Below are 12,691 nucleotides of genomic sequence, written 5' to 3'. Positions count from 1 at the left end.
ACCAGGGAGGATGGGGCGGGGAGGGAATCACTCCCTTCATATGGCACCAGATGCCATATGGCAAGTTTCAACATCCCGTTTGAATGCCAGTGAATGGGGAGTGGGTACGTGTGTAGGGGGTGAGGTGGAAGCTGGGTGAGGTGGTGGGTGAGAAATCGGGTGAGGTGACCAGTGGAGTTGACATCAGTGATAGTATATATTGGAGGAATAACACGGCAGCTTATGGTTTACCTTCAGCAAGTTTATTCCGTGTACAGCTCAGTAGAGTTACAAGCTCCTCATCGTTCCCCCAACTGTTTCCATTTATACTCTTTTGGAGGTTGACCCAATAACCTGCCTTTAGTAATGCAATTGGCTTAACAATGTAACTGCCAATGGATACAATTGACAGGTGGGTGAGGTGGACATTGGGTAAGGTGGTAGTCAGATCTGGAGGGCAATCAGGTCAGCAGGGTGGTTGAGGGGATTAATGTGAGTGATTGGGGTCAGTTGTGTATTTACCCAAATGTTAGATTAGGTATTTAATCTATCTAACATTTCCTGGGTAACTATCCAGGTACGGAGCACAGAACTATCCAAGGTCTGACTCTAACTCAGAGTCGGAGACACTCATGGGGGCTCCTGCGGAATCGCCCATCGGAGATTGAAGCTTCTCACATAGGTCAGGATGTCAGGACGTCCCCCAGGGACCTCTGATGATCCAGGTACCATTGTGCCATTGAGAAGATAACCGATTGCTGAGATGTTTGACCGTCTTGGTCAAAATGCCACCTTGCCCCTCTTGAAACAGTCCAACGGGAACTTTGTGATGAGAACAGATGGAGGCCTTCGGTTCAACAACTCATCCAAAAAAGGCGGAACCTCAGACAGTGCAGCACTCCCTCAGTGCCGCACTTGCAGCATCAGCTAGATCTTGGTCCCGGGGGTCTATAAAGTGGGGGGTTGAACCCACAACATTCTGATTGGGGAATGAGGGTGTCACCAGCTAAGCCTCAGTTGATACCTGAGGAAAATGTGTAAATCGACAGTAGGTTGAAAGGCTGAGTTGAAAGAAAGCAGCAGCAGATTCCCGATAAACTCCAGGGACAGGGAAACATCGGAGATTGAGATCGAGGAAAGGATTTTGTGCTGGTTTGATTTTTTTTGCCGCTCTGGTTGAGAGCCATGATGTTAAACCCAATCAATCACATCTCATGAAGACAATTCGAATCCCCAAATGCAGAAGGAAGTAATTTGGCCCATTGAGTCTGCATCAACCCTCCGAAAGAACACCCTACCTGGACCCAATCCCCCGCCCCATCCCCATAATCCCACCTAACCTTTCGACACTAAGGGGCAATTTATGATGGCCAATCCGCCTAACCTGCACATCTTTGGACTGTGGGAGGAAACCGGAGCACTCGGAGGAAACCCACGCAGACACGGGGAGAACGTGCAAACTCCGCACACAGTCAGTCACCTGAGGTCGGAATCAAACCCGGGTCCCTGGCACGGTGAGTCAGCCGTGCCAACCACCCTGCCGCCCACGGATGAAAATTATTCAAATAGCATGGGCTTCATTCCCCCTACAACCCACTGTGCCAAGAGTCACAAGTAGACCCGTTTCCTATTTAACTTCCATATTTTGAATGGCTGCTAATAGACCAACAAAACATCTTTGTAAAGGTTGGTAGCCACCAAGATTCAGGCTTAAGTGACCGGCAATGAACTTGATCTGTGTAACTTAGTATGTGGTTTACAAGGGAAAGCCCAGATGCAATATATCACTCACTGCTCCCAGTGGTGAACGTTGTTCTCAGTCAGTTACAGAATCCAGTCCCTCCCTCTAGCCTGATTTTCCTGAATTAATTGCTACAAATCCCCTTCTCTCCAACAGGCCCCGGTGGTTTTATTAATCTCCCCACAGAATGACTGTTGGGCGGACCTCTGTCAAGACCTTCAGTGAGGTTCGGAGTTTGGTTTGAAAATGAGTGGCTTTGGATCACCGGGCAGGGGCGGCGAGAAATGGGATTTTTACTGTCCTCCCTGCAGATCAGAAATTCCATTCATTTCCTCAACTTCCGATGTTCTGCCAGGTCCCATTCACTGCAGTGTGGGGCTGGTCCCGCCATGTCTTATTTTTAATTTATTGGGCGTCCATCCCTAATTGCCTCTTGAGAAGGTGGTGGTGAGCCGCCTTCTTGTACCGTTGCAGTTCCATGTGGTGTAGGTACACCCACAGTGCTGTTAGGGAGGGAGTCCCAGGAAGGACAGTGAAGGAACATCCGTTAAATTTTCAAATCAGGATTGTGAGTGACTTGGCGCAGGACTTGTAGGTGGTTTCTGATCAATGGAACCCCCAGATTTAAAAAAAATAATAATTTAGAGTACCCAATTCATTTTGTCCAATTAAGGGGCAATTTAGCATGGCCAGTCCATCTAACCTACACATCTTTGAGTTAGAACATAGAACATAGAACAGTACAGCACAGAACAGGCCCTTCGGCCCTCGATGTTGTGCCGAGCCATGACCACCCCACCCAAACCCACGCATCCACCCTATACCCGTAACCCAACAACCCCCCCCCCAAACCCCACCTTTTAGGACACTACGGGCAATTTAGCATGGCCAATCCACCTAACCCGCACATCTTTGGACTGTGGGAGGAAACCGGAGCACCCGGAGGAAACCCACGCACACAGGGGGAGGACGTGCAGACTCCACACAGGCAGTGACCCAGCCGGGAATCGAACCTGGGACACTGGAGCTGTGAAGCATTGATGCTAACCACCATGCTACCCTGCTACCCTGCTGCTAGGGTACAGTGACTCAGGGCCGGGATTCAAACCCGGGTCCTCAGCACCCCAGTCCCAGTGCTAACCACTGCGCCACATGCCGCCCCTCAGAATGTTGATGGTGGCTAAAGCGGTGATGATCTGCCTTTGGCGCAGGGGGGCCCGGGTGGAGAGGCAAAAGAGCACAGTGGCCTGCTTATCTTCTCACCCTTCTACACCCTGCATCTTATTACCACCACCACTGTGGGACTGTAATCACCAGGCAGGCTGCAGAGCCTCGAGAAGGCCCGTGGCCACTTACTCGGGGGTCAGGCGGGGAGAGGATACCACTGTCCACTGACTTGGACATTGGCTTGGAGGCGCGTTCGTGCTCCGCGCAGGAGCGGCGCGGTTCTGCAGCCGAGAAACTCGAGGGCATCTTCCCATCTTCGACAGGCGTGTGGACCCACCAAACTGGCCGCACATTCGAACAGAGAGAAGGACCTGATCCATGAGCAGAGGCCAAAAGCTATCACTAGTCTGGCTGCCGATGCCCACCACCATCCAGAAGTGGCGCCCTCTAGGGTGCCGACATAAAAACTGCATGTGACAACCTTTCCGCTGAAATAAAAGTTGCTGTAAAAGCTTGAACGAAATACGTGGGCTTCACCTATCAATGTAGCATCAGTTTTACAGCTTCCATTTGCAAAACCATATGTAGGGAGATATGACACTAGGGAAATGATATATATATCCACTGTAAATTACAGTTACATGCTCTGTTTCAGAGTGTGACCAAAGATTAGTTTGCAATACTTTTGAAAATCAAAAGCTATCATATTGCACTTCCGTAACTAACAAGACAATTACACGTCAATTACTTTGCCATCACATTGGTATCTGCGCAGCATTAGCAGATAATTATCTCTCCTCGATTGCAAATCGCAGCCCCCACCCCAACCCAACCCCCCCCCCCCCCCCCTCTCCCCTCTGCAAAAAACACCCAAACCCATGGCTGCCCTCCTGCAGTTCAGCTCCAATCGTTTCCCCGCACCGGGTTTTTGACCTGCTTGAAAGTCCTGTCGAAAAGGACTCTTCCTCATCTCCCTTGCTTGCGCACTTCCTTTTTTTTTCTGGAGTGCGCGCTATCACTGGTGGTTGGCAGAACCCCCTGCAGCGTCAGGCTGAATCTGATGTGTACCATAACAGAAATATGCAAACACGTCAGTTGTGTTAGGGCTTTACATTATCCCGAGACCAGGATCAGAACAGTCGCCTTCCTGTACTAATTGGGACAGATAATACCAATGGAAAAAGCCAGACTCACAACTGTCACAGAGGAAGATTAATGTCAGTTGAAATAGTCTATCGTTCTTGCCAATATCAAGCATCTGCTGTTAAATCTTCTCGCTGTCACTGTTCATCTCTGCTTCTGGATCTATTGACTGTACTATGACCTTGGCAAGGGAAAGGGCTAGGTGTATGTGCACAGTAAGCAAAAATTAGCTTGTAGCTTGGACTAACTAAATAAGACTAGGAGGAGGCGGCTATTCAGCCCCTCAAATCTGTTCAACCATTCAATGAGATCATAGAACTCAATATACCCAAATTTGCCCGATAACCTTTAATTACCTTTGGGTAAGAACAACCTATCAATCCCAGATTTGAAAGTCACAATTGATCGAGAATCAATTGCCGTCTGCAACCCGTGTTGTGTAATCTCTCTTCCTAATTTAACCCTTGCAGTTCAATTATTATTCTATTAACCCCACAATACACTCCCTGCAAGATTAATGTAGCGTTCAATGGTTTGATTGATCTGTGTTTGATCATGTTTTTAAGTTCTTTAATCTATGTAACTGTACTTGAGTGCTTAAACCCATGGGTAGAACTAAGGAGCTATTGATACAGTGTAAGGGTCCTTCCTGACTGCTCCTGTTTATTCCCTTATTTCCCTTTTTTATTTTTGCGGTTACGTTGCATTATAGACATTTGTCTTTAAGCAGAAGGAAGCCATCACAATGGCTTTAATTCAGACAGGAAGATCCAAAATGCTTTGCTATTTTAGGCTGACTTGGATTGATTGATGTAGCTAGTGGCCAATGAATGGGCCCAAAAGGTGGTGCTCTGCTTGATAACAGGTGGTGATTGGATCTGATCCCACTGATTTGTTTTTCAGAGTCACGAGGGCTTGTGTTTCATTTTGCTTTAGATTCTGCAGTCTGGGCGGATGATTCCAACTAATTCCTTCCCAAAACATTCAGCTAAAGTCTCTTGATAAGACCACTGTGAGGGCTGACTCTCTCTCTCCCTCTCTCTCTCCAGTAAGTCTAGGTGCCATTCTCTTGAGACTGCAAAGGCTTGAAGTCAAAGCCCGAACTTAAGGCAAGGTTTGATGTGGAATACAGTGTCCCAAGAAAGAATTGGCCTGAATGTGAACCTTCGAGCTGAAAGCCCAGTTTTCTAAGAACTAAAGTGACTCCGGAAAGCCTGCTACCTGTAAGTACTCCACTGAATGGGTGACTCTTCCAAGAAGACCCTCACCAGCTGTAAACCAGAGGCTTTGATCAACCACCATGCTGTGAGGAGAGCCTGCTACAAAACCATCATTCGAAGCAAAGACTCTTATCTTTTGACCATTCTTATGATTTGATGCCCCCCCCCCCCCGCCCCCTGTATTTATCTGACTTGTGTGTGTGGGTAGAGGGTGGAGCAGTTAAAGGGGGCCGCAGGTTAGCGGCATTCACTGCATATTTCACCATTGATCTTGTCATTAATAAACATGAGTTGTGTTTCAATTTACAAACCTGGTGACTGTAATTATTGGGCAGCCAAGGGCCAAATATTTCGGGACTGTTTCCAGGAATTGTTGGTTAATTCACTTGTGATGTGACTCCGGGGCCTGTGGGGCGGGAATTGACTAGCCCAGCGTGGGGTAACATAGAGAAGTGTCTCAAGAAAAGATCTGGGTTCTGGCTGACACCATGTGTGCACAAATATTATAAGTTCTGAGATGTTTTAAAGTATTGAAAATGAACTTGTTGTGGATTTGGAACTAGGATCATCTCCATTATTCTAAGGTAAGTCAGACATACAATGTACAGCAACCTGGTGAATACATAACCGTCAATATATCCTTCCTGAAGTGTGATGCCCAGAACTGCTCGCAGCACTTTGGCATAGTGATTAGCAGTGTTGATTCACAGCTCCAGGGTTCCAGGTTCGATTCTCGGCTGAGGTCACCGTCTGTGCGGAGTCTGCTCGTCCTTCTGTGTCTGCGTGGGTTTCAGCTGGGTACACCGCTTTCCTCCCACAAGTCCCGAAAGACGTGCTATTAGGTGAATTGGACATTTAAATTCTCTTTCAGTGTACCCGAACAGGCGCCGGAGCATGGCGACTAGGGAATTTTCACAGTAACTTCATTGCAGTGTTAATGTAAGCCTACTGGTGACAATAAAGATTATTATTATATAGGGCGGGATTCTCCACTCCACCGCACCAAGCCGTTGGTCAATGGGTTATCCCATTGTAGGGCAGCCCAACGCTGTTGGGAAACCCCCCGGGCTGCCGACAAAATGGAGCATCCCGCCAGCGGAGAATCCAGCCCTATAACCTAGATGTGGTTAAGCAAAGCGAAAGCATAACTTCCACCCCCTTAGGGAGAAGGGACAAAACAAGCCTCATCCTTGAGGAGTACAACAAACCTACGGCTGGACTTTGCAAGGTGAGGTCAATCAGAGTTTAGTTTGTTTGCCGATTCTATAGAATGAGGTCAATTGAAGTGTGGTAGCGCAGCCCCTTTAAGGGGACAGGCTTTGTGGTCCATGTGACTGGCTTCGGACCAATCGTGCAGTGACACGCAAACACCAGCCAATAGAGAGAAAGCACCAGACCCTGGGAGCAGGGACCAGGTCAGTGTGGACCCCACTGTAGGAGAGTCAGGACCTCACCATCACTGCTATTGATACGTGTGACACATCTCCATATGGGATAAGTGTGACACATCTCCATATGGGATACGTGTGACACATCTCCATATGGGATAAGTGTGACACATCTCCATGGGATATGTGTGACACATCTCCATATGGGATAAGTGTGACACATCTCCATATGGGATACATGTGACACATCTCCATATGGGATAAGTGTGACACATCTCCATGGGATATGTGTGACACATCTCCATATGGGATAAGTGTGACACATCAGCCTTTGGGATACCTGTGACACATCTCCATATGGGATACATGTGATACATCTCCATATGGGATACGTGTGACACATCTCCATATGGGATACGTGTGACACATCTCCATATGGGATACGTGTGACACATCACCATATGGGATACGTGTGACACATCTCCATATGGGATACGTGTGACACATCTCCATATGGGATACCTGTGACATATCTCCATATGGGATAAGTGTGACACATCAGCCTTTGGGATACGGGCTGTTCTATCGCTGAAGATAACGGCCACTCAGAACAGCCAATTTGCCTTTGCCTCAAGGACCCCCTCAGAAGCTGAGTGAAATTCCGTCTGAATGGAAATGGAGGGACCAGAGCGGAGGGAGCTGGGAATTTCAGAGCCGGCCCCGCCAGCAGTCCAGGCTGGAGCTGGCGAGGCCAGCACCTCCACAGAAGAGGTCGAGTCTCCCGAACCTTTGTCCTCTGCAGACAACAGGGCTGCCTTGGAGGCAGTGGAGCCAGCTGGGCAACTAAGGAGGTCCACCGCGTGAAGTTTGCCTATTTGGCGAGACAGTGTGAGGTCAACCAGAGACTAATTATGGGATGGGGAAATTGAGCAGAGTGATGTTTTTTACTATTATTTCTTTCTGCTCAGCATGGCTGCTCAGAACACCAAGCAAATGCGTGAGCAGGAATAATGGCTGCCATTGTTCAATTTTCCATCAGCAAAATACTGCGGAGACTGGAATCCCAACCAAGAAGAGAGGGTGGGATTCTCCGATCCGCCAACGCGTGCTTCGCGGCGGCGGCCCGTTCGCTGTCGGCGGGATTCTGTCTTCCGGCAGCTTGTCAATGGGATTTCCCATTGTAGCCACACCAAGACCCCCCACCGGGAAACCCCGGGAAAAGTGGATTGCAACGGCCGGAGAATTCCTGCCAGAGGGCACTGGACACCAGCAGGTCTGCACAGTAAGAAGTCTGACAACACCAGGTTAAAGTCCAACAGGTTTGTTTCAAACACGAGCTTTGGGAGCGCTGCTCCTTCCTCAGGTGAGGCGGTAGGGTGGGGGGAGGGGGGGGGGGGTTTGCACTGAGGCAACACACATACGGGATATTTAAAAAGAAGGGTTTAAGATGGAGGAGAAAGGTCACAAGTTAAAGTTGTTGGACTCAACTTCGAGTTCTTGATTCAATTTGACAATCTGTTTGTCAAAAGCAAACCTGAAGTTAAGTGTCATAGTTGATAAAGAGCGGGAGAGAAGATGAGTTAAATCAGGACAAGGTGGTTAGGTCTTGCCAAAGATAGACTTTAAAAGCCTGAAGGCTGTAGAAGCGAAGGAGACAGGAAGTGAGGCAAACTATAGATTAGAGCAGTGTTTTTTTTCAAACTTTTGTTTTCCAGGGACCCATTTGTAGCAACCGGCCAACTTTCGGGACCCAACCCGGCCGACCGGCTGACCTTTGCGACCCATGACAGCCGACCTTTGTAGCCCACGCCGGACGCCCTTCGCGGCCCACACCGGCTGACCTTTGCGACCCACCATTTTCTCTAACCTCGTTTGCTGCTGACAAAATGGAGGAATCGCAATCGTGCCCAAAGCACGTGATGGCGACGTTTGGGGGGTGGGGGGGGGGGGGGGGGGGGGGGGGGGAGGCGTGACCTGCTCTCTGTCTCCCTTCAGCAGGAACATTGCATAGAATTTTTTTAAAAATCTTCTGCGTCTCCAATTGTGCAAATTCACGGGCAACATCCGCCGGCTTTTTTTTTTTTACAAATTCGGAGAGGGGGGGAGGGGGGGTTTATTTGATAAAGTTTAACAGGGGAAAAAAAATGCAGAAACTGAAAATGTTTTCATCCTCTAGAAATTGGAGGTTCACCACATTTCACCTGAACATTACAATTAAAAATATAAAAAAAATAAAAGACACTTAAAAAAAATCAATGAATTGATAAAGCTTCCAAATTCGACCTGCAGGCACTTTGTTGTGGAATGTTTGAAAATCAAGATTAAAAAAAAGTTGCCATCTCTTGATTAAAGTTACAGCTGGCGGTGAAGCCATCGTTGGATCGCTCACCATTCTTGGAGTAAGAGACTTCCACTTCATCAGCATCAAAGTTCAGAAAGCAACCAATCACGTCGTTCTCCCCGAACTTTTTTCAGCCGGCTTTTAACAATGCCGGCTGCGAACAGCCGTCAAAAAGACCGCGACCAAGATTTCTAAAAAATGCGGCCGCACTGCGCATGCGTGCCCGCTCGTCGGTGCGCATGCGCAGTACGGCCTCATTTTTAAAAATATGCTCCCAGCCTTTTTGAAGGCCGCTCGCAGCCGGCGTAGCTAAAAGCAATCGCGCCGCGACGGACGGCTCCAACACCCTCCCGCCACCCGCCCGCGACCCACCCGCGGGTCATGCCCCTCCCACTTTAACAATGCCTGGATTAGAGTCATAGAGTCACAAGAGGTCGACAGCACAAAAAAGGCCCTTCGGCGCTTCACGCCTGCACCGGTCAAAAACAAAAATCTAAGGGTGGCACGGTGGGTTAGCGTTGCTGCTGCCTCACGGCGCTGAGGACCCGGGTTCAAATCCCGGCCCTGGATCACTGTCCGTGTGGAGTTTGCACATTCTCCCCGTGGCTGCGTGAGTTTCGCCCCTACAACCCAAAGATGTGCAGTGTAGGTGGATTGGGCACGCTAAATTGCCCCTTCATTGGAAAAAGAAAATTGGTACTCCAAATTTTAAAAAAAAATCTAAGTATTCTAATCCCACTTTCCAGCACCGTTGTGCGCCTTCGCATTGCAAGTGCACGTCTAAATACTTCTTAAATGTTGTGGGGTCGCTACCTCCACCATCAGGCAGCGGCTTCCAGACTCCAACCACCCCTCTGGGTGAAAACCTCAAATTCCCTCCAAACCTTCTGCCCCTCACCTTAAATCCATGTCCCCTGGTCATTGATCCCTCCACCAAGGGGAAAAGTTTCCTCCTGTCTACTCAATCTACGTCCCTCATAATTTTATGCACTTCAGTCATTCCCCTCTCCCCTCGCCCCTCCCCACATCCCAACACAGTCTCTTCCGGCCGAGGAAAATAACCCCAGTCAATCCAATCTCCCTCCGTCACTGAAACTCTTGAGGCCCCGGGGATGGGTGAACCCCATTGACTGGTCAGCGGGTTGAACCTTGTCCCCCCCCCCAAGGCAAGCTGAAGTGGCAAACAGGAAGGGGTCTGTCACGCCTTGAGCTTCGGTGAAAATCCGGTGGCAGAGTGGCGAGGGAGGGCGGCTGAGGCCTTAAAGGTAAGGGAGGGATCATCAAACCGGTGATGAGCTATCTATCTGGTGCAATATCAGAGGTAAATGTGGCACAGCGTAAACCCCTGGCTCCTACTTAACACAGGCCTGTCAGCCCCCACTCGTCGGAATTGACTGCCAGTCACTTTGATCAGAAACTGTGACCTATTCTAATACACACACACACACATGCACACACACACACACCAGCCTTTAGAGATATGCAGGGCTCCGCACGCTTAAATAAGCTTGTATTTCATATGTCATTCCCTCCAATCACAGGCGTCAAACCCAACCCTCGCCTGATGCCAGCAGTCACTCCCAGTGACAGATTGCATTTCCTTGTTTACCAAACTGTCAGGGAGAAATCTCTATCTCCATTATTTCCGCTGTGCATTGCTGTTTGTGTCTACAGCAAAACATGAAAAGCACAGCCTGGGAGCACAGGGGAATAAATCTAATATTGGCCGTTATGCATATTAATAATTTACACATCCGTCGGGACGTCTGACAAGGAACACTCCATTTATTCTCACATGAGGAACAACATTTCCTTCCTCAGCAAAACTATTCTGTCGGTGGATGAGTACAAAATTCTATCCATCCATTGACCCGGGTATGTTGAAAATCCAACCTATACCTTTTGCCAATTTAACGTTTCTCCTTAAAGCTATTTTGTGTATCTTTCTTTCCACTGTGACAGGCTGTTCCATTTTTCTATCATAATTTCACATTCCATCCTGAACCCAATTCTCGCTTTAGCCCCCGTGGCTGTTCAACCCTCGCCCCACTAGTTGCCACACCCACCTGTGGGTGGCACTATTGAGGGCCTATGGAGGTGCGCTTCTCTCGGACTCAGTCTCTTGCCACCTCTGCGGCTGGAGGGCTTCCTGCTCCCGGCCCCAGGAGCTGGCTGCCCCTCCCACCGCATACCCAAACCATTTGCAGCTTCCCATTCGCCTCCTCTTGACCCTTCGTTCTCCCGAGAACTGGGGGTTGTGTTCTGCTTCTTCATGTAGCATAAGCTGCTTCCTTGTCGCATGCTCTGACAAAGGAAGGTTCGGACTTGGAGATAGGTTTAACACATTATTGAACAGTTAACCATTTTCCTCCTTGAGTTCGACTCTCCTGCTAATCTTGCTAAAGTAACTCAGTCTAACTAACCAGTCTGCTCTAAGCCATGCGGTGGGTGTGATGCTTCTGATCTGCCCCTGTCCTTCTCTCTGAGTGTCCCCTGTGCAAAGAGAAAGAGCATGTGTGCCCTGTCCTTATATAAGGGTTGCCCCCTTATGGTAGTGTCACGTCTGGATGTCTTGACTGCCCATTGGTCGTGTCCTATTCTATGTGTTCATTAGCTGTATGTCTGCATGTCCTGATGTCTCTGGTGCTCCCTCTAGTGTTTACTTAGTGTATTTACCTTAACCCCTTGTGTATTTACAGTGATGCGTATCACCACACTGGGGGCCTTCTCCCCGTCGGGAGGGGGAGGCGAAACAATTCAACTCTTATTGCCCTTACTCCACGCGGTACCTCCGAAGAGTGAATTGAACTCCGATCGACCTCACTCTACTGGATCTCCTCAGCAGACGATTAATCTCTGACTGACCTCACACAACGCAGTCGCCCCACCCAACCATTAAGCTTCGATTGACCTCACTGTGCCACATTGCCTCACCGAGCAAATTAACTCTGATTGACTTCACTGGGCCTAATTCCTTCACGAAGCAAATTAAACTCAGTTTGACCTCACCTTGCCAAGTCTGGCTCCAGGCTCTCTTGCACTTGGCAAAGATGAAGCAGCGCGGCCTCAGAAAGGGATACAGATCCATTACAGGAACAGAAATAATGCAATTTGCATTACCTGGTGTAACGAGCATGTCCTTGAGAAAACAACATTTCCTCCGACTTACTTGTCAGCAACTCGGCAGGAACTCTACTAATACATTAAAGAGAAGTAAAGCAATTATTCCTCACACCTCCCCCACAAGCGAATGTCATCCAATGCTCATAGCAGCCATTTTGAGATTAACATGCCTGTAACCGATGATAAGCCCAGAGACAGACACAATGCTGTTTTAGTCATTTGGCTATGTCCCCAGTCTCCCAACATACAGTGAAAAGAGCAGTCGACTTAGCTGCATTATCACCACTAACTAATTAAGACTGTGAAATAATGTATAATAAATTCAATCACTCAAGGTTTTGTTTGTAACTTGTTTTTTTAATTCGGCAGCATTCCTGTCCAATACATAATACCGGCGAATAGCGATCAAACCAAGGCTGGTAAATGGAGTTAAGATCAGTCGTTAGAGAGCGTGGAACAGGCTGAATGGCGTACTCTTGCCCCTACATGCAAAAGTGGCTACAAGAGAAGTGGCTACTGACACACCGCTTAACTCCCCAAAGCCTATCTGCCATCTACAAGGCACAAGTTCAGGTGTGCGATGGAATGC

This window comes from Scyliorhinus canicula, chromosome 25, assembly GCF_902713615.1.
Source record: "Scyliorhinus canicula chromosome 25, sScyCan1.1, whole genome shotgun sequence".
NCBI classification, from domain to species: Eukaryota; Metazoa; Chordata; class Chondrichthyes; order Carcharhiniformes; family Scyliorhinidae; genus Scyliorhinus; species Scyliorhinus canicula.
The sequence above is the reverse complement of the archived record's forward strand: the minus strand, read 5'-3'. Positions refer to the sequence as shown.